The sequence below is a fragment of the Bufo bufo genome, chromosome 4 (assembly GCF_905171765.1).
Source record: "Bufo bufo chromosome 4, aBufBuf1.1, whole genome shotgun sequence".
Lineage (NCBI taxonomy): Eukaryota > Metazoa > Chordata > Amphibia > Anura > Bufonidae > Bufo > Bufo bufo.
The window spans coordinates 595,040,238-595,063,752 of record NC_053392.1 but is presented as its reverse complement, the minus strand read 5'-3'; the positions used below and the strand labels follow the sequence as shown (position 1 = coordinate 595,063,752).

At 45.0% G+C, this 23,515-nt stretch overlaps 1 long non-coding RNA gene across 2 annotated transcripts in view; it reads left to right on the top strand.

Annotated features, from left to right (window-relative positions):
- Nucleotides 1–20,946, top strand: part of LOC120999568 — a 35,774-nt gene extending 14,828 nt beyond the window's left edge. Inside the window, exons 2-7 of one of the 2 annotated variants that reach the window (XR_005778553.1) lie at nucleotides 15,036–15,185; nucleotides 15,309–15,488; nucleotides 15,561–15,685; nucleotides 15,769–15,863; nucleotides 16,479–16,563; nucleotides 20,590–20,946. This is a non-coding gene — a long non-coding RNA (uncharacterized LOC120999568). Of the gene's footprint in view, nucleotides 1–15,035; nucleotides 15,186–15,308; nucleotides 15,489–15,560; nucleotides 15,686–15,768; nucleotides 15,879–16,478; nucleotides 16,564–20,589 lie in introns of both variants that reach the window. The other variant, XR_005778554.1, reaches the window with a different exon arrangement.
- The last annotated feature ends 2,569 nt before the right edge of the window (nucleotides 20,947–23,515 follow it).

Genomic DNA, 23,515 nt, shown 5'->3' with positions numbered 1-23,515 from the left:
TGCGGCCTGACACGGAGGTCCCGGGCAAGGACAGATTATCCTCCGACTCAGGGACCTGCGACATCTTCAAGCTGCATGGAGGAGGTATGAAGGTGACAGATGAGACTTCCTTCCCCCTCCCCCGGATGCCCGACCGAGAGCTACAGGGGAAAATAGTTCTCTTGACCGAACGGTGTTGACCGCTACTTACCTTAAATGAAAGGGACCACGCTACTGACTTCTGTACCGAGGCAGAGACCTATGAACGGGAGTTTATGACAACGAATAGCTAACGCAGTGACAGGTCGCAGCACAGCCTTGGCTGTATCTTACCTGAACCGAGAAAATAGGCGCACCGACCGTGGTTTGCTTGAAGCTCTGGTGGACGGGGATCTGCTTTATAAAAAGATAAGCCGTGTTTTACCGATGCACGGCGAGAGCCGTGACCTGCTGGTCCTTTAGACAGTGATCCAAACAAACACAAACCCTGAGCGATTCCGGGAGGTATCGCCCTGAGTGGTTCAAGGCGACACTGTCACGAGCGATACAAGGGGACCTTGCCCCTGAGCGTTTCAGGGGCCATTGCGCCCGAGCGAATCAGGGAACCATTGCACCTGAGCGATTCAGGGCACCTGAGCGATTCAGGGGACCATTGCACCTGAGCGATTCAGGGAACTATTGCACCTGAGTGAATCAGGAAATTATTTGTGCCTGAGCGATTCAGGGACCACCTGCCTGATGGAATCGAGAACCATGGCACCAGGGCGACTTACGGACACTGTACCTGGGAAACCCGAACATTGCCCGTGAATTAACAGGGAAAAACAATGCACATGAGAGAATCAGGAAAACATTGCACATGAGTGAATTGAGGGACCTCCCTGGGTGATACCTGGACGAATTGTGCCTGAGCGATTCAAGGACGACTTTGCGCCTGAGCGATTCAGGGACGACTTTGCGCCTGAGCGATTCAGGGACGACTTTGCGCCTGAGCGATTCAGGGACGACTTTGCGCCTGAGCGATTCAGGGACGACTTTGCGCCTGAGCGAATCAGGAAAGACATTGCGCCTGCGAATCAGGGAAGACATTGCGCCTGCGAATCAGGGAAGACACTCGCGCCAGCGAATCAGGGAAGACACTTGCGCCTGAGCGATTCAGGGAAGACACTTGCGCCTGAGCGATTCAGGGAAGACACTTGCGCCTGAGCGATTCAGGGAAGACACTTGCGCCTGAGCGATTCAGGGAAGACACTTGCGCCTGAGCGATTCAGGGAAGACACTTGCGCCTGAGCGATTCAGGGAAGACACTTGCGCCTGAGCGATTCAGGGAAGACACTTGCGCCTGAGCGATTCAGGGAAGACACTTGCGCCTGAGCGATTCAGGGAAGACACTTGCGCCTGAGCGATTCAGGGAAGACACCTGCGCTTGAGCGATTCAGGGAAGACACCTGCGCCTGAGCGATTCAGGGAAGACACCTGCGCCTGAGCGATTCAGGTAAGACACCTGCGCCTGAGCGATTCAGGTAAGACACCTGCGCCTGAGCGATTCAGGTAAGACACCTGCGCCTGAGCGATTCAGGGAAGACACCTGCGCCTGAGCGATTCAGGTAAGACACCTGCGCCTGAGCGATTCAGGTAAGACACCTGCGCCTGAGCGATTCAGGTAAGACACCTGCGCCTGAGCGAATCAGGGCACCATTGGACAGACGCGGGGAAACTACCAACAGGGTGGGCCGGGTAGGGTAAATGCTGTTGCTTCTGGTGCCCAGTCTTGACAGAGGATCAAAGGTTCCCCTTTAAATTTTTTTTTTATTTTTTTTCCCCAGCCGGTGTTTAGCAATGACTCAGAGTTTGAGCGGCAATTAAGGATTGTAGTAGTCTGACACAAATTGTAACTCCCCTTGTTGCTGGCAACAATTTTAACAGAGGGTGTACTCATATGGCAACGTAACACCCCCTAATGACCGTCCGTTCTGAGGTGCAGACCCAGGGATATTGCGGACCGCCCCCTCCCGGCATGACACCACGGACACTGGCCGTTGCGCTGTGGAACCCCCCCCCCCCTTTCCCGGTATGACATAAGACACTGAAAAGCTATTTCCCCCCCCCCCCGCGCCCATCCCTGGTATGACATCAAGGAACACTGTAACCCCTCTTTCCCGCCCCACAACATGGTGACCGCCGTGATCTTTGCCACATGGTGCGCACCAAGCCGCATGGAACCCATGTGGATGCTGTGTGTATAGCGGCGCCGCCGCAGCTGCAGAGCGGGAACCGGCAGCCGCCGCGCTGTCCGCTTACCTCCCGGATGCGACGGAGCTGCCGGTAAGTGAGAGTGGTACGAGGTGCCGGTGGCAAGCGTGTCTGGCCGGGCCGCAGAGCGGTGATACTTACGACGGCGATGCTGCTGGAGGCACGGAATGACGAACCGACGGAGACGCGACCGGAAGTGACGTCAGGCGCTGGATGCTGCAGAAGCAAGAATCGGGCGCCCTTCTGCTTGTGGGAGGGGTTTTAAATAAGGTAAGTGCGCCCCTCCCACAAATACAGGCTGCACGCAGCCTTCAATACATATATATATGAATCGTCTTACATATATATGTGTAATACATGCGCTCTGAATCTCTGATGGCATGTGTTTACCTTTGACCATATCAACATAGTGACATGTGCGCTCCAAATCCCGGATGTGACGCGACTATGCGTCCCAAATCCCGGAAGTGACGACATTCTGCGTCCCAAATCCCGGATGTGACGACATTCTGCGTTCCAAATCCCGGATGTGACGTCATCGTAATCGTCACATGATCCACTTGTACCGGAAATGACGCCGGGTAATTGTCTAAGGCGCCGATCTTTAAATAAGAAGCGCAACAAGACAAACGCTAGCCGTATTAGCTGCCTCATCAGTCAGCGTACGCTCTGTCCAAGTTCCCATCAGTAAGTAAAATACTTTAATATAGGTGTATATAACTATGAGGAATATACTGTGGGTAATGATTATTTTACATTGTGACCTTCAGGTGTATCTTTGATGTGGAGAATAGTATCTGGACCTAATCACATATGGGAGCTAAGTATCTTTTTTTCTTTCTTGACTACTATCTATATTGCACAACTTCAGTATTACCCCCTGATGAACCGCAGTCGCGTTAGAAACGTGTCGGGGTTTATGTATTTCTATACAACACTATATTTCTAAGTGTCCGTCCATGAGCATCCTCAGAGACTATCTCATTAGTCTAGGATATAGGGCAATTTAGGGGCGCAATAGGTTTAGGTACGGGGACAGGGCACCTCCACCATCAGGAGGTGTCCCTGGGCTGAGCAAGCCATAGGGTCATAACTAGGGACAAATCCTTGACCCCTGTCTACTCAAACGACCCATATACCCCTACTAGCATTACTTATATACCTCCCCTTGCATTTTGGCCCTTGATGGAAAAAAGGTTGTTATTTTTTTGTTTTTCTAATTAAAGTTACTTTTAACTGAGCACGTCTAAACTTAGATATTTAATTACCTACGTGTGTACTATTGATCATCATATGATATAAATTTGTTACTTTCTCACAGATGTTTACCCTGGGTAATATATATGCCCCAAACGTTAACCGGGTTGACTGGATATGTAAGGTATTGCTGATATTCAGAGATTTCGCAGAAGGTTCCACTATCCTGGGCGGAGATTTGAATGTAGCACTAGATCCATCGGTGGATTCCTCCGGCCTCTCCACTTCCATCTCCAAGCTGACTCTGGATAGCTTGCGGGCATCCCTGGCGGACTCTACACTAGTTGATGCCTGGCGACTGTTGCACCCTAGGTACAGGGACTACTCCTTTTTCTCCCACCTCCTGAATGACTCCCCAGAGATATCTAGAGGACTATTATGAGAGGCCGGTTATTAGGGGGACACTTCATAGCTCTAGGGGCCCTTATTTATAAACTTAGACAACAAACCTGTTTAAAGCTACAAGATAAGATTGCACAATTAGAGAAATCCCACAAAAATAAGTTATCCCCTGATGTGCTTAAGCAATTAAACCAGGCACGTACAGAATTGAAAAACGTATTAAATGCTAACACCGCCAAACTGTTTCTCTCCACCCATTTCAAATACTATGCCCACGGAAACAAAGCTTCCAAACTATTGATGGCGCAGATTAAGTAGAGGAAATTGTACAAGGCTAATTACCAGGATCTTCCTAGACAGATAGAGACTAATCTACAATCATGGGACATACCTTATGTCTACTGGTTTGGGCGAAGAGCTTTACTGAAAACTGTCATACTCCCCAAAATACTTTACGTGATGCAAGTACTACCCATTCCAGTCCTCCTGGCCTTCTTCCAGAAAATTAAGGAAAATTATTTCTTCCTTTTTATGGAAAAGACTGTCTGATAACTTTTTAATACAGCAAGTAAGGAAAGGAGGGTTAGGCCTACCAGATTCTAGAACCTACAACAAAGCGATACAAGGGACCAGATGTCTAGATTGGCTTAAAGCCTCCAGTGATAGACTAGATATTCAGGTTGAAAATGCTATGAGCCCCATAAACCTCAGATCGGTACTAGTCACAAAAAAAACTCTTTTATATATAAGAATATATATAACACGCTAACAAAGAACACCTTGCGCTATTGGCACAAATGTGCCCTCTCAGACTCTCAGCAGGCCTTTAGAGATACCCTCCCTCCTGACCCCCTCAACATGCAAATCCCACTGCTCAACCTATGCCCTCGGGGATCCCTGCCTAACGATCAAGGGCTCACTTCCAACCCACAACTTGAAAGACTCTCTTCCACATCCAACATATCATTCATTATCTTAAACCATTTGCCTCTTCAATCACTGCAAACACTGAACACTCTCTGTTCGAGAAACTACTCCCTACTTTTATCTAAGATTCAAATGAACGACTATTGATTTATACCCAAATGGGAAAGAGATCTAGGGTTCAGACTTTCAGATTGCGAAAAGACAAAGCTCATGTCGATGACACCAAAAATTTCTAGATGTGTAAAGTTGCAGGAAAATGACTACAAGGTCCTTTACAAGATGGCACTACATGCCCACCAAAATGAATGCTCTTTTCCCCAACAGCGACCCTATATGTTGGAGGTGTGGAGGTGAGTGAGGCTCTTATTTTCATATTTTGTGGCAGTGCACCAAGATAAGGGATTTTTAGACACAAATCTGTGCTCAACTGTCTTTGATTTACCGGTCCCACTTTCCCAGTCTCCCCTCGGATTTGTTTGTTAGGCCTCATGACGGAAGTTCAAATCTCCCCTACGCAACAGCATCTAACTCAAATACTACTAGGTGCAGCCTGGATTTTAGTGGCTAGCCAATGGAAACAAAGGGTGTTCCCCGCGATTCAACATTGGCTAAATAAAGGGGACCAACTCTATCACTTTGAGCAACTGGCCTACTGGGAACTCCACTCGCCAAATAAATTTGAGGCCATATGGAATCCTTGGCTGAAATACAGAGGCCTTGACCCAGATATTCAGAACTCTATATAACCTATGGGAGCCTGCAAGTGTGTATAGCACAACCTTCATGCCACTTTGTATTCTAACATTCCTGACAGGAACAATTCACTTTCCTTATACTACCCTCCTCCCTACCCATAAGTTTATATAGTTATTATATCATATTGAATGGATAATACTGTGTCTAACTGTACATGACCTTTATCTAATTGGCTGTGAGAAGATATTATCTCTCTCTGTGACATGGCGCTAATAGGTCATGTTGACCACAATCTGTATGTGTACTATGTCTTTCACAATAAAAATATGTTATAAAAAAATAGTCACAGAGGATGCCATAGGAGCCAGTTCTCACCCACAATTTGAAGTCCTATGGGTGGGGGATTGCCTCGCATATATACTGAGTTGTGCTCTTAAGGTACCACCAGCAGGCCAGTGCTCCAGACAAAAAAAATAAACAGGAGCCATTGGCTTCTAAACTGAAAAATTTAGGAGCCAAATTTAAAAAAAATTGTCGCCAAATTGAAATTATATATAACTATCTGAAGGACCCGGCTTGGCTCGGGTATATTTAATCTATTTCATTTAATGTTTGTGTCGTTAAAATATATTGACACTATCCACTATAACAGTGACATCTACAGCACCCCAGCCCTTAACACTGACCCCCACCATTCCTTTAAAATTGGACCTCCACAGCAGCCCACCCCCTTAACTTTGACCTTTACAGCAGTGAGTTTCACAGCACACCACCACCTTGACAGTGACCTCCACGGGGGCTCGCCCCCTTAACAGTGGCCTTTACAGAAATCTGCCCCTTAACACTGACGTCCATAGTGGACCATCCCCTTAACTGTGACCTCCACAGCAGTCTGCCCCTAGGGTGGCCAGAAGTCCAGTTTTAGGCCGGACAGTCCGCCTTTCAGACTCCCTGTCCTCCGTCTGGCGCCGGGCCTGGATGGATACAAGGATGTCCTTTTGAAAAGCTCACTCTCAGACAGCAGCACTGTGCTGTCTGAGTGTGAGCTGCAGGAAGAAAGTCACCGTTCCTCCCACCCCTGCAGCTGACAGAAGTTGATTTTTAACTTTATTTTTTCAATCCCTATCAGAGGGGGCGTGGCCTAACCAAATCAGTGGTGTGGCTTAGCGTGACCTGGGGGCGGGGTTTTAAGTTCGTCTTTTGAGGGTGGACACATTGTGGCAGGGGGGTGTCTGGGCTCCTTCCTGCAAGAGTGACGCCCCTCTGGGCACCTTACTGGCTCATTTGCAAACCAAATAAACTGGATTTTCATAGGATAAAAACATCTATTGCTGGAACTAAGGCACATCTTGAAATAAGGTACTAAGTGCTATTAGGCCATGGCTTTACTTTAATAGCGATTATCCTGGCGACATATTTCCTTTAAAGCTGACCTACAGCAGTGAAGAAAAATAGCTGGGTTGCTATGTAAACCTGGAGTAAAACTGTGTATATGGAGGCTATCTATTGGCTGATAAGGGTCATGTGACCAAGCTTCTATTGGCTAATGCATTTTTTGGGAATATCTCAGGAACGGTACGTCCTAGAGAGCTGAGACCTGATCTAAAACCTTCCCTTACACCTGATGTACCTGTGTGCCAAATTTCGTGATTGTAAATGCGACAGTGCGGATTCCTTTAGTGGACACACATACACACACACACCATACACTCAGCTTTATAGATTAGCATATGATAAATAAATAAAAAGACTTGGAGAAGATGAGACACTGGTCACAGTAAGGACCCTGCACTACATATAGGAGAATACAGCACCACATGCCTATTAAATCCAGTGACATCTACTGTCATGTAGACCTTCTCTTTCCTCTTCTCCTCCATTTGACCCAGACCTCCATGACAGATTCTTTCAGCCGCATCTCGTCTCTACAGAGTTTTACAGACCTGTTAGCTTTTTTAATTTTTCCATCAACCCCCCCCCCCCATCCTGTTGTCCCAACAATGTCATCCTGCTGCCATTCCCAATACTGTGCCCACGGTGCTCCCCAATGCCCCAGGTACTATATTGCTGAAAAAATAGTAACCCCACTAGAAATAATGTCCCTATAGTGTCTACAGCAATTATAAATGCCACTTAGAGTGCCTGTCACGGATGGTGTACAGGAAACAAGACAATGCAATACAATAATGACTCACTGGATCCATAACTAAGGAACAAAAGGGAGACCCCTACATGAGACCTGCCACTCTCCCTAATTGCTCAGCCTATGCGAACACCCCAAAGGTGGATGGGCGCATATCCACGTACCTCGGCTATCTAATACATGAAGACCTACAATAGTGAGGGGACACGACCACCGGCTCCCTACACTAGACACGGAGGGAGTCAGGGTCACCTGAAAATCCAGCAGACAGAAAATCACAAATAAAGGAACAGCACTTATCTTGCAGAGGACTGGGAAATAGAAACAGCAAGCACACACACACTTCAGGAAGTTGTATAAGCCGCAACCTAATGCATCATGGGGTGGAACTTAAAGGGAAGCAATCAGTCCAACTGCATGACAGCTGAGATAGACTAACGAGATGAACTTAACCAAAACAAAGAAACTCAAGGAGGAGGATCTGGAAAGCTCCTGTCAGAGCTTCTCAACTGTCTGGTTGTGACAGTACCCCTCCCTCTACGAGTGGACTCCGGACACTCAGGGCCCACCTTCTCAGGATGGGATCTATGGAAAGCCCTGATGAGACGAGTGGTCTTAATGTCCGTCACTGGGCCCCACATCCTCTCCTCAGGACCATAACCCTCCCAATGAACGAGGTACTGGAGGGAACCGCGGACAAGACGAGAATCCACAATCCTAGAGACCTGAAATTCAAGATTTCCATCAACCATAATCGGAGGAGGAGGCAAAGGCGAGGGTACAATAGGTTGAACATAAGGTTTCAATAAGGACTTATGAAAAACATTATGGATCTTCCAAGTCTGAGGAAGATCAAGACGGTAGGCAACAGGATTGATGACAGACAGGATCTTGTAAGGTCCAATAAACCTAGGACCCAACTTCCAGGAGGGAACCTTCAATTTGATATTCTTGGTAGACAACCACACCAGATCACCAACATTCAGGTCTGGACCAGGCACACGTCTCTTATCTGCCACACGCTTATATCTCTCACTCATGCTCTTTAGATTATCCTGAATCTTTTGCCAAATAGATGACAAAGACGAGGAGAATCTGTCCTCATCAGGTAAACCAGAAGACCCCTCTCCCGAGAAAGTCCCAAACTGCGGATGAAACCCATATGCACCAAAAAATGGTGACTTATCAGAGGACTCCTGACGACGGTTATTTAAAGCAAACTCAGCAAGGGACAAAAAAGAACACCAATCCTCCTGATTCTCCGCCACAAAACAGCGCAGATATGTCTCCAGATTCTGATTGACGCGCTCTGTCTGGCCATTCGACTGCGGGTGGAAAGCAGAAGAGAATGACAACCGAACCCCCAAGCGAGAACAGAAAGCCTTCCAGAATCTGGAAACAAACTGCGTGCCCCTATCAGAGACTATGTCTGAAGGAATACCATGCAATTTGACAATGTGGTCAATAAATGCCTGCGCCAGCGTCTTAGCATTGGGCAAACCAGGAAAAGGGATGAAATGCACCATTTTGCTAAAACAGTCCACCACCACCAGAATCACAGTCTTCCCCGAGGAACGAGGCAAGTCCGTTATGAAGTCCATGGACAGATGTGTCCAAGGACGGGAAGGAATGGGTAAGGGAAGGAGAGGACCTGATGGCCGTGAATGAGGGACTTTGGCACGAGCGCAAGTCTCACAAGCTGCCACAAAACCCTCAACCGACTTACGAAGCGCAGGCCACCAGAATCTCCGAGCGATGAGATCCAGTGTGGCTCTTGCCCCCGGGTGCCCAGCAAGGACCGTATCGTGGTGTTCCTTAAAAATCTTGTGTCTCAAAGCGAGAGGCACAAACAACCTCCCAGGAGGACAAAGATCAGGAGCCTCTGACTGGGCTGCCTGCACCTCTGCCTCCAATTCAGGAAAAAGAGCAGAGACCACCACACCTTCAGCCAAAATGGGACCCGGGTCTTTAAAATTCCCACCTCCCGGAAAACAACGTGACAGGGCATCTGCCTTCACATTCTTAACCCCAGGGCGGAACGTGACAACAAAATTAAACCTTGAAAAGAACAAAGACCATCTGGCCTGTCTCGGGTTCAGACGCTTGGCTGACTCCAAGTAGGCCAGATTTTTATGGTCAGTAAACACGGTAATAGGGTGTCTGGCTCCCTCTAGCCAATGGCGCCATTACTCAAAAGCCAACTTGATGGCCAACAATTCCCTATCTCCCACATCATAATTTCTCTCTGCGGAGGAGAGTTTCTTCGAGAAAAGGCACATGGTTGCCATTTGGCAGGAGAGGAACCCTGAGACAAGACCGCACCCACCCCTACCTCAGAAGCATCAACCTCAACTATGAAGGGTAACGAAATATCAGGTTGTACCAGGATGGGAGCGGAAGCAAAACTCTCCTTGATATTAGAAAAGGCCTTACGCGCCTCTACCGACCAGGAAGAAAAATCTACCCCCTTTCTGGTCATATCAGTGAGTGGTTTAACACAGAGGAATAATTCAAAATAAATTTCCTGTAATAATTGGCAAAGCCCAAAAAACGCATCAGCGCCTTCTGATTCTCAGGAAGCTCCCACTCAAGCACAGCGCGGACCTTCTCGGGTCCATGCGAAAACCAGAAGCGTAGAGAAGAAACCCCAGAAATTGAATTTCTGGAACCGCAAACACACATTTTTCCAGTTTCGCGTATAATTTATTCTCCCGCAGGATGAGCAAGACCTGACGTAAATGTTCCTTATGAGTCTTGAAATCAGGAGAAAAAATCTAAATGTCATCCAAATACACTAATACTAATTTTCCCATTAAATGATAAAAAATGCTGTTCACGAAATGCTGAAAAACGGCTGGGGCATTCATCAAACCAAAAGGCATAACCAAATTCTCAAAATGGCCCTCAGGGGTATTGAAAGCCGTCTTCCATTCGTCTCCTTCTCTGACCCTGACCAGGTTGTATGCCCCCTCTTAGGTCTAATTTGGAAAAGACTTTAGCCCCAACAACCTGGTTAAACAGGTCCGGGATCAGAGGAAGCGGATAAGGGTCACGAATAGTGATACTGTTCAGCTCCCTGAAATCCAGACAAGGTCTTAAAGAACCATCTTTTTTCTTAAAGAAAAAACCAGCGGCAACAGGTGACTTCGAGGGCCGTATGTGTCCTTTTCTCAGACTCTCAGAGATATAAGCACGCATAGCGACCCTCTCAGGTTGGGAAAGATTGTATAAACGAGATTTAGGCAGCTTGGCGCCTGGGATGAGATTAATAGGGCAATCGCACTCCCTGTGCTGGGGCAAATCCTGAACTCCACTCTCAGAGAAGACATCCGAAAATTCAGAGAGGAAAGGTGGTACAGTCTTAGTAGAAACCTCAGAAACAGATGTCATGAGGCAATTCTCTCTGCAAAAGTCACTCCAACCATTTATTTGCCTCGCTTGCCAATCAATGGTGGGGTTATGTTTAGTGAGCCAGGGTAGCCCCAACACTAGAGGAGTAGGCAAACCGCTAAGGACGAAACATGACACATCCTCAACATGAGCATCACTCACAATTAAACGGATATTGTGAACTATGCCCTTTAATGATTTCTGAGAAAGTGGAGCGGAATCAATAGCAAAAACAGGAATATCCTTTCCCAAAGTGCATACCTGGAAACCATGAGTTATTGCAAATTGATTATCAATGAGATTGACAGCTGCTCCACTATCCACAAAAATCTCACAAATAATGCTCTTGCTCTCTAGCGCCACCCTAGCAGGCAGGACAAAACTGGAACTACAAGCAAACGGAAAACCTTCAATTTCCGCCTCAACCCTGCCAATAGTAACAGACGGAACATTTTTAAAAGATTTTTTCCTTTTTGTTTCTTTATTACTCCCAGAAGACTGCCTGAATCTCCTAGAGGGACAAACATTTGCCAAATGATTTATACCTCCACAACAAAAACAAACCCTCCCATGCGGGCTGAATCTTCTATTGTCAGAGGCAATCAACCCCAGCTGCATGGGCTCCTGCTCAGAAGGGGCTGACAGCGACTGAGACCCCTGCGCACAGAAAGAGACCGCTGCACTGTCCCGGGACTGAGTATGACAGGAAGGAGAGATCTCTCCTCTCTCTCTAAGACGCCTGTCAATACGAACGGCCTGAGACATAGCAGAATCCAAGGAGGTAGGTCTCTCATGAAAGCAAATGCATCTTTCAATCCCTCTGAAAGACCATGGCAAAATTGACTTCGGAGTGCAGCATCATTCCAACCAGTATCAGCTGCCCATCTCCGAAATTCTGAGCAGTATATCTCTGCGGATTGTTTACCCTGGCATAACAGACGTAGTCTAGACTCAGCCAGAGCAATACGATCCGGATCATCATATATCTGACCCAGGCCTAAAAAGAATTCATCCACTGAACGGAGGGGCCGTGCCCCCTCCGGCAGCGAAAAGGCCCAGGATTGAGCGTTACCCCTGAGCAGCAATATAATGATCCCCACCCTCCGTTCTTCATCACCAGAGGAATGGGGAAGAAGGCGAAAATGGAGTTTGCAAGCCTCTCTAAAACGCACAAAATACTCACTACCCCCGGAGAACGTATCCGGGAGCGAGATCTTAGGCTCAGAACAAACTCCATGAACGCAAGCTGAACCGGTCACTTGAAACTGAGAAAAAGTCTTATGGAGATCAGCTACCTCCAATGAAAGACCCTGGAAGCGCTCAGCCAAAAGTGAAACCGGATCCATGCTTGAGACGGTTTAGGCGGCTTATAATGTCACGGATGGTTTACAGGAAACAAGAGAATGCAATACAATAATGACTCACTGGATCCACAACTAAGGAACAAAAGGGAGACCCCTACATGAGACCTGCCACTCTCCCTAATTGCTCAGCCTATGCGAACACCCCAAAGGTGGATGGGCGCATATCACGTACCTCGGCTATCTAATACCTGAAGACCCTACATAGTGAGGGACACGACCACCGGCTCCCTACACTAGACACGGAGGGAGTCAGGGTCACCTGAAAATCCAGCAGACAGAAAATCACAAATAAAGGAACAGCACTTATCTTGCAGAGGACTAGGAAATAGAAACAGCAAGCACACACACACTCCAGGAAGTTGTATAAGCCGCAACCTAATGCATCATGGGGAGGAACTTAAAGGGAAGCAATCAGTCCAACTGCATGACAGCTGAGATAGGACTAACGAGATGAGAACTTAACCAAAACAAAGAAACTCAAGGAGGAGATCTGGAAAGCTCCTGTCAGAGCTTCTCAACTGTCTGGTTGTGACAGTGCCCCCAGTAATAATAATAAAACCTTAGGTTAATTCCCCCCTCACTGCCCTCACGTAGTAATTTTCTCCCACACTGCCCCCATATAGTAATTTCCCCACAGTAGAAATATGCTCCATAGTAGTCATTTCCCCCCATACTGTCCTCTAGTGCCCGCCTTCCGGCAAGTAATGTCCCCCCAGTGCCCCCCTTAAGGCCAGTAATGTCCCCCCTGTGCCCCCCTTATGGCCAGTAATGTGCCCCTAGTGCCCCCTTTATGGCCAGCAATGTTGGCACTAAAAATAAATCTAAAATCTTATACTCGCCTGTGTCCTTTTGCTGGCGCTCACTACGGTAGCTGCTGGTACATCCCGGGATGGTGGGACGCAGACGCGCACACCTCACTTCTGTGCGTCCCGGCACAGAAATAATCACGCCCGCCTGTGCTGGGATTTCATTACTAAATAGACCTCAGGCCTGTAGCATAGGTGATCAGAGGCGGGGCAAGGAATTATTGGCTCCCATGCCCCGCTGCAATATTCAGCTACAGTGCGCCAGCCCTGTCGCAAATGGCGACAAGGCTAAAAAGTCTTCTGGCCATCTGCAAATTTTAAGGCGCATTGGCGACCCTTTTGGTCGCCATCTGGAGCGCTGCAGGCATTTCTCTCTAAAGGAAACTAGCCGTGGTCTAAGTTTCCAGAGTTTGTCATTTTTTTGTGGGTCTTTTGACACTGTGAGGTTGTTGACAAAATGCAATGATGTTGGAATGATGTATGGAAGCCTTCAAGGACCAAAAAACCGACGCGTTTCGGAAATGCCTGTTTCCTTCGTCATAAATAAACAAGACTCCAGCGTAATTTGCAAGTTAGTGTTATTTTTATTGGAATTGCGGCTTCAGCGTAACGTTTTGGCCTATTGGCCTTCTTCAGACTGCCGTAAAATACAAGATATATTGTTACAGTATATATTACATACCATCGGGAGAACATATACATCATATTTTCATGTACAGCAATATATATCTATATATATATATATATCATAGAATTTCATCTATAAATTATACATATGGGTCAAAAATTGTTTCCTTCGTCAGGGATGATCATCCCTGCCATATATCAATTTGACTACCATCCTTACCCAACGTTGTAAAACTACAACAAAGACATATCAAGCTGAAGATCTAAGTTGGTGCATGCATTCAACAATAATTTAGTAATTACATCTTCTAGACATTCTAATAATCACAAAAAAAAAATCAGGGATTTTGCTTAGGGTACTTTCACATTAGCGGCAGGGGGAGTCCGGCAGGCTGTTCCGGCGGGTGAACAGCCTGTCGGATCCGTCCTGCCGCTAGTTCACGTGTGCCCCTGGACTGCCGCTCCGTCCTATTGACTATAATGGGGGCGGAGTTCCGGCGGCAGCATGGCAGCGCACGGCGAGAGGCAGCCGGACTAAAAGTACTGCATGTTGTACTTTTAGTCCGGCTGCCTCTCGCCGTGCTGCTGCCGGAACTCCGCCCCCATTATAGTAAATGGGGACAGAGCGGCAGTCCGGGGGCACATGTGAACTAGCGCAGGACGGATCCGACAGGCTGTTCACCCGCCGGAGTCCCCTGCCGCTAGTGTGAAACTAGCCTTACTTCAGTGTTTGAGCTATCCACTTCAGTGAAGGAGGGAGATGTGCATCCAGGAAAGTTTGCAAGTTATATGACCTTCATGGCCTGATTGGTGAGACCTATTTACTCATCTACCATCCAATGGTATTACAAGGCTAAACAGTAAGACCTAATGACTATGTAACATAAGGTCTTACAAGAAAAAAACATTTGCAGGTTTGTTTTTGGTTACAGCTAAAAGTGATGTTGTAACAACTGTTTGCAACAGTGGCCCTTACAGGGTTAAACCTTGAGATTTCAACTGATAGGACTGGGCAGTCTGAGCTCTAGATCTATCAAGTGATCTACCAGATTCCAGCTTTATACCTGTATTACCGCTGTGACCTGTAATTGTCTACAGTGGTGATATGAAGGTGTGACAGGCTTTGACCTGAAACATGGAGGAACTGCCTGATAAGATATTAAACATCTACACTTTATTATCTCCTCCAGTGTTTCCTCTTCTTATCTCCAGTAATTGTATTTTACATGGGTTCATCTTCTTTCCATTCAGATTCCTACAATATAGGATCCGCTCAGTGGATATCTCCTGTATAAGATCATACTTCTGTTTGACCCATCAAGGATGGATAGGGACAGAGACAAGATGGCAGAGAGTATAATAAATCTCACCCTAGAGATCCTCCTCAGGCTTACTGGAGAGGTGAGAAATTTTGATGTCACATTACATCATCTTCTCTATGTTACTAACAGATGGACATGACTGGAGAGGTGAGGGACTCTGGAGATATATGGAATATTTATTACTGCGTCTCTCCATAACCAGGAATACACAGTAGTGAAGAAGACTTCTAGTGAGCATTGTCAGGACCCTGTGTTTGAAGGATGGAGAAGAACCCTGAGAACAATCTCTGGGCCGACACCTCACATCCTGATACATGAGAGAGTCAATACAGAGAAGATCCTTGAACTCACCAACAAGATCATTGAGCGTCTGACTGGAGAGGTGACATTGCTTGGAATGAAGGGACATTTATACAGTAATGCTATAAAGGTAATGACTGTATCGTGTTGTCAGGTTCCTATAAGGTGTCAGGATGTCGCCATCTATTTCTCCATTGAGGAGAGGGAGTATTTAGAAGGACACAAAGACTGTACAAGAGCGTCATGATCATGGAGATCACCAGCCCCTCACATCATCAGGTAATAGACATGACTAAATACACACGTCCTCTCATTATTTATATGTAAGGAATGAATTCAGTCACTGTATGTGTTTCCTACAGTTAAAGAAGAGAGAACAACACCGGAGAGATGTCCTAGTCCTCTTCTTCCACAGGATGATTCACAAGAACACCACAATGTCCCACAGGATGATCAGGTAGATGGAGATAAGGTCTCATGAAAGGTTCCCTATGATCTGTAGAAGGCTGGGAAGATCTTGTGTTTAGTCTTATTTTATCCAACAGTATTATGTGTTTTATCCTTGATTATTCTTGTTATTAATACTAATAATTATTAATAATGAGCATCACTTGTACCTCAGGGTCACTAGGAGTAAAACTTGTTTCCCTAGTATTTCCTACCTTTCCCTGTATAAATGTACGTTCTGTTTCCTATCACTTTGCACAGTGATTCACAATGGTAAAAATAAATGTATTGTGTAACAACATAACACTACACAATTACCTATTATACACAGTACACTAATTGTACACAATATACTTTACAATAAATCTACTATCTATCTACCAAAGACAATTAGGTCTTATAACACTTTACTGTACAGGCATGATTACAGCTGACCATAGACATTACACATGGTTAGAATAAGGAACCAACAGGTTGAATGTATGGAGATATTTGGGTCAGATTTATTCCTGCTGTCGTTTAATCTGTTTGTCATGATAATTAATGATAATTTTTGGTCATCTAAAAGGTTCCACATGACTTCTCTACAACTGTCTGCTGACCTTTTACTATATCTGTTTCACAGCTTTTGAACAATATTAAGGCTGAAGAAACATATGTGAGGGGTGATGAGCAGATCATAGAGGACATTCCCACCGATAACCACCCAGGTGAGTAGTAACTACTACATAAAGCAGAGAAGACTCACAGATTCTGCTCCTTCACTGGCTACTGATGACTCATTGTATAGTCAGGTAGTGGTGGCAGTTTGGGAGGCATAAAGTTTGACAGGTTCTCTTTACTAGCACACCACTGTTACCACTACACGGTGTCCCAGAGTACTGAACAGAAGGTTCTAACTTCGTTGAACCCTCTTTCAGTAGCACTTACAGAATTCACTTACACTTCATAATTTTTTGGAATTGGAAAGAGACTTATCAGGATATCACAATGTCCTGGCAGAAGGAGTAATTATATGAAAAAATATCCCCTGTGGTCAGTAACAGCTGTGCTGTTATGCTCACCCCCTTCTACTAACGACTTCAATGTTATCCCCATCTTGGCCCACTCACTGGAGCCCTCAGTTTCTCATCCAAACAGGGATGAAGGAACTGTTTAATCAGTAATTTAGTCACCTATGGATTACATCGAATAGTCAAAAAATCTTGCATGAAAACTTAACTGAGGATAGGTCATCGATATTAAAAGCCTGGAAAACCCCTTTAAAATAGGTTTTCACAGTCAGCACAGCGCTTTAGAAAAGTGATAGTATTATAGCACTAGATTTGTGTATTACAGATTATACATACACTGAACAAAAATATAAACGCAGCACTTTCGGTTTTGCTCCCATTTTGCATGAGCTGAACTCAAAGATCTGAAACATATTCTACATACACAAAAGACCCATTACTCTCAAATATTGTTAACACATCTGTCTAAATCTGTGTTAGTGAGCACTTCTCCTTTATCAAGATAATCCATCCCACCTCACAGGTGTGGCATATAAAAGGTGCTGATTAGACAGCATGAATATTGCACAGGTGTGCCTTAGACTGCCCACAATAAAAGGCCACTCTGAAATGTGCAGTTTGATCACTCAGCACAATGCCACAGATGTCGCAACGTTTGAGGGAGCGTGCAATTGGCATGCTGACTGCAGGAATGTCTACCAGCGCTGTTGCCCGTGCAATGAATGTTAATTTCTCTACCATAAGCCATCTCCAAAGGCGTTTCAGAGAATTTGGCAGTACATCCAACCGGCCTCACAACCGCAGACCACATGTAACCACACCAGCCCAGGACCTCCACATCCAGCATGTTCACCTCCATGATCGTCTGAGACCAGCCGCCCGGACAGCTGCAGCATCAATCGGTTTGCATAACCAAAGAATTTCTGCACAAACTGTCAGAAACCGTCTCAGGGAAGCTCATCGTCCTCATCAGGGTCTGGACCTGACTGCAGTTCGTCGTCGTAACCAACTTGAGTGGGCAAATGTTCACATTCGATGGCGTCTGGCACGTTGGAGAGGCGTTCTGTTCACGGATGAGTCCCGGTTTTCACTGTTCAGGGCAGATGGCCGACAGCGTGTGTGGCGTTGTGTGGGTGAGCGGTTTGCTGACATCAACATTGTGGATCGAGTGGCCCATGGTGGCGGTGGGGTTATGGTATGGGCGGGCTTATGTTATGGACAACGAACACAGCTGCATTTTATTGATGGCATTTTGAATGCACAGAGATACCGTGATGAGATCCTGAGGCCCATTGTTGTGCCATTCATCCACGACCATCACCTCATGTTGCAGCATGATAATGCACGGCCCCATATTGCAAGGATCTCTACACAATTCCTGGAAGCTGAAAACATACCAGCATACTCACCGGACATGTCACCCATTGAGCATGTTTGGGATGCTCTGGAACGGCGTATACGTCAGCATGTTCCAGTTCCTGACAATATTCTGTAACTTTGCACAGCTATTGAAGAGGAGTGGACCAACATTCCACATGCCACAATCAACAACCTGATCAACTCTATGCGACGGAGAAGTGTTGGCCACACCAGATACTGACTGGTTTTCTGACCCGACCCCCCCAGTAAGGCAAAACTGTGCACATTTCAGAGTGGCCTTTTATTGTGGGCAGTCTAAGGCACACCTGTGCAATACTCATGCTGTCTAATCAGCACCTTGATATGCCACACCTGTGAGATGGGATAGATTATCTCTGCAAAGGAGAAGTGCTCACTAACACAGATTTAGGGTCCATTCACACGTCTGTAGTATATTGCGGATCCGCAATACACCCGGCCGGCACCCCCGTAGAACTGCCTAATTGCGGACAGGAATAGGACATGTTCTATTTTTTTTTCCAGAGCCGCTGACTGGAAGATCGGCGGCGCGCTCTGAAAATGCGGATAGCACACTGTGTGCTGTCCACATCCATTCCTGCCCCATAGAGAATGAATGGGTCCGCACCCGTTCCGCATTCTACGGACGTGTGAATGGACCCTTAGGGTACTTTCACACTAGCGTTATTCTTTTCCGGCATTGAGTTCCGTCCTAGGGGCTCAATACCGGAAAAGAACTGATCAGTTTTATCCTAATGCATTCTGAATGGAGAGCAATCCATTCAGGATGCCTTCAGTTCAGTCCTTTTGATTTTTCAGGACGAAGATAATACCGCAGCAGTACAAAATTCCGGAACACTTGCCGGAATGCCGGATCCGCCATTTTTTCCCATTGAAATGCATTAATGCCGAATCCAGCTCCGAGTGTTCCTGCAAAACGGATCTGGCATTGCGGTCTGAGTTCAGCTCATGCAAAATGGGAGCAAAACCAAAAGTGCTGCGTTTATATTTTTGTTCAGTGTATATTATGTATAATATATATATAATATGAGCAATGTGTATAGAGGTGTAATGAGTATGTACAACGTGTATACAGTGTATGCGTGTAATTCATTGTGTATCATGTAAATGTGTATGTATCTATGTAGTATGCATTTGCATGTGTGTAATTTGTATTATGATGTATCTTTATATGTGTGAGTAAACATATATTTTACTATATAGGTTGTGTTCATTTATTTTTTGCCAAAGTAAACGGAAAATGTTTCCATAGGGTTATATTATCCAGACAGAGGCCAATATAGTGTGCTTTTGGTCTTCATTCGGCTTATATACAAGTATTCTATACAACTATAGCCAGTAAAAAATGTTAAAGAAATCTGTTCATCCTGGATATATTTATTGGATAGAGCCCATAAATATGATATGAACAGAGCATTATATGTACAGTATATGCTGGTATTATTTATATGTATGTGGTACATGTGCAATAATATATTTACTACATCTGTGAGACAGATAGAAGGTGGGCTTTCAGTATCAGTTTCTCTGGCGGGCCCCGTGTACCCCAGCCCGACACTGGTTACACTTGTTCCAAAAGTGTGACTTCTTTGTACATGACCATACTTCTCCTCTCCTCTATTGTGTTCTGTACCCATCAGTGTGTGAGACGGACACCACCTAATGGCATTGCCTCACATATCCCTTAATGATTCTTCACTTAGCATTTTACTAGAAAAGAGAGGTGATGAACACCCTGAAATGTGAACCTATGAAGATGCTGGCTTCAACACAACAGTGGAAAATACAAGTGAACCGTCTGGTTACATAACATCAAGATCTACTGGTCTACTGTTAGGGCCCAGGCACATGACCATGTGCTGGCCGTGCCCTTATTACGGCCCGCAAACAGCGGGTGCACAATATACGGATACCGGCTGTGTACGCACCGTATAACGGATCGGAAGCACTAAGGAGTGCTCCCATGGGTTTTCTGTCCATGCCTCCGCACCACAAAAAAAAGTAGTGCATGCACTCCTTTTTTGCGGTGCAGACCATTGGATGCGGATCACGAACCCCATTCAAGCTAATAGGTCCGTGTCTGCATACAGAGGCCACACGGTCGGTGCCCATGCATTGCAGACCAAAGCACGGGCCCAGCCGGCACACAGTCGTGTGCATGAGCCCTTATATTGTGATCTGTTTTCCTACCACTGTCAGTCAATAATTGGATTTTGCTGCATGACTTGTAATTTGTATGGAATTTTTATATAGAAACGTAAAAAAATATTAATATAATAAGGCTATATTATTATTTTTTTAATGATAAAACTGTATTCTTGGCAGATGACTGTACCAGGAGCTCAGAGGAACATCTAATATCTTCAGATTTTAAAGCAGAAGATTGTGGTGTCACAGAAGATGAACATGAAGAACATGCTATTTTCCCAGATGTATCGTCGGCCTTTCACACAAAAGATCTATCATCTGATTCTTTGGAGGGGTTCCGATTTTCTATTTTATCACAGACTGTTAAGCAAAATAAAAGTCACAGAAGAAGTGTTCAACATCAAAGAACTCATATAGCAAAGAAGACTTATTCATGCTCAGAATGTGGGAAATGTTTTAACCATAAATCAAATTTTGTTAAACATGAGAGAATTCACACAGGGGAGAAACCATTTTCATGTTCACACTGTGGGAAATGTTTTTCAGATAAATCATGTCTTCTTAGCCATGAGAAAATTCACACAGGGCTGAAGCCGTTTTCATGCTCAGAATGTGGGAAATGTTTTAATCAGAACACAGATCTTCGTAAGCATCAGAGAATTCACACAGGGGAGAAGCCATTTTCATGCTCAGAATGTGGAAAATGTTTTAACCATAAATCAAATCTTCTTAACCATCACAGAATTCATACTTCGGAGAAGCTATTTCCATGTTCAGAATGTGGAAAATGTTTTAACCAGAAATCATATCTTGTTAAACATCAGATAGTTCACACAGGGAAGAAGCCATTTTCATGTTCAGAATGTGAAAAACACTTTAACCATAAATCAAATCTTGTTATACATCAGAGAATTCATACAGGGGAGAAACCATTTTCTTGTTCAGAATGTGAAAAATGTTTTAACCGCAAATCACATCTTGTTAAACATGAGCGATCTCACACAGGGGACAAGCCATTTTTATGCTCAGAATGTGGGAAATGTTATACAGCTAAATCACATCTTGTTAAACATCAGAGAATTCACACAAGGGATAAGTTATTTTCATGTTCTGAATGTGGGAAATGTTTTATAGATAAATCACATCTTGTTATACATGAGAAAATTCACACAGGGGAGAAGCCATACTCATGTTTGGAATGTGGGAAATGTTTTATAGATAAATCACATCTTGCTGTACATGAGCGAATTCACACAGGGGAGAAGCCATTTTCATGTTTACAATGTGAAAAATGTTTTAGGCGTAAATCACATCTTGTTATACATGAGAAAATTCACACAGGGGAGAAGCCATTTTCATGCTTAGAATGTGGAAAATGTTTTACAGATAAATCAAATCTTGTTAAACATCAGAAAATTCACACAGGGAAGAAGCCATTATAATGTTTAGAATGTGGTAAATGTGTCAATCATAAAGCAGATCTTGTTAGACATCTTGAAATCAGAGAATTCACACAGGGGAGAATCTATTTTGATGATCAGAATGCAGGAAATGTAATAGAATTGTCAAGTTTATTTTATTATTATTTTTTTTTTAAACTAATACCTTAGTATATAGTCCAGCTCAAGGAGATGCCATTGCCTCCCCCCTCCCTTCAAATTGTCACCTCCATTGCAAAGCTGTGTTCTGGCACTTAATATGCTAATTATAAAAATTGGTAGAAGGTGGAGGGGACTTCAGCTCTCCTCAGTGGGCATCTCCTTCTTCCTAGATGTGACACCATCTTATCGCAGAGGACCGCTTCACAGCTAAGGAGAAGAGGAGCTGTTCTTGTGAGATTTACTTGTTTTGTGTTTAGAATAGAGAACGCAAACTATTCTTGTGAACAGGTAATCTTCTCCCTAGCTGTGAAATTGTTAAATGGTCTGCTGCAATAGAGCGCCGTCACAGCAAGTGAGAAGGAGATGCCCACTTAGGAGAGCTGAGGTCTCCGCCACCCTGTACCAATGATAATAATTTGAATATTAGGGACCAAAACATAGTGAGGGGCACAGCATTGCAACGGAGGGGGACAATTAAAAAAAAGGGGCAATTACATCTCTTGGACTTAGACTATATACTAAGGTATCTGTTTTAAGAAAAAACAAAACCTGAAAGGTCCTTTTTTAAGTACAGCGATGATGGGCCTAAGCTACTCCTGTCAGCCCCTCCCTCTCCTTCTTGATTGACAGGTCCAGGCAAGATGACTATGCTGGAACCTGGCTGTCAGTCAAAAAGGAGAGGGAGGATCAAAGGTGCACAGAGAGTTTAGACCCCGCTCTTGGTGCACTTAACTGCTTATTTGCAAATAGATTCAAAGTACTTTTTTTTACTGAATGAAGCATGGATTGTATTACATTCAGCTGAGCTAGTTATACAAGGCATTGTACCTTTAAAGTGTAATTGCCGTTCTATTTTTATTTGTGTAATGTACAGGGGCAGTGATGTTAACCATTTTTGTAATATACTTTAATTATTGAAATCATACATTTCTATTAGAAAATTGGCTTTAAAGTGGCCCATTTTGAGCCTTAGCAACGCTAATAAAATCCAGATAACGCACCTACTGTATATATCCACTATGTGCATAGAATATTTTCCATTGAAGGCAATGTGTCACCAGGATTTTGCTGTGCAGGGTCACTTACTTTGTTTCATACAGTTTTCTTAACCCTCAAGTGTACTGCGACATTCGGTTTATGTCATGGTGCATTCTAAGAAGTATGGAGCAAACTCTGTACACAGTGAGGGCTGGCTGTGTAATACAGCCGGCACCCAGCCTCCATTAATGGCATCGGCAATCATGCTGATCCCACTCATTTAATCCCTCAGATGCCTTGGTCAGTTGAAACCACGGTATCTGAGCCGCTGTGAAAAATTGACACTTGATTTATAAGTTCCTCAGTTCTAGCTGCTCATAGCACCTCCATCTGGATACAATTGGCATTGGGTTGACTTTTATATGGGGAGCAGTTTCTGATTTCTAGCGTTTTCCAGACTAGACGTGGCTGACTGGAGCTTGAGCCTGCTAAAGTTAGAATCCAGCGCTATCACGCAAAATCAC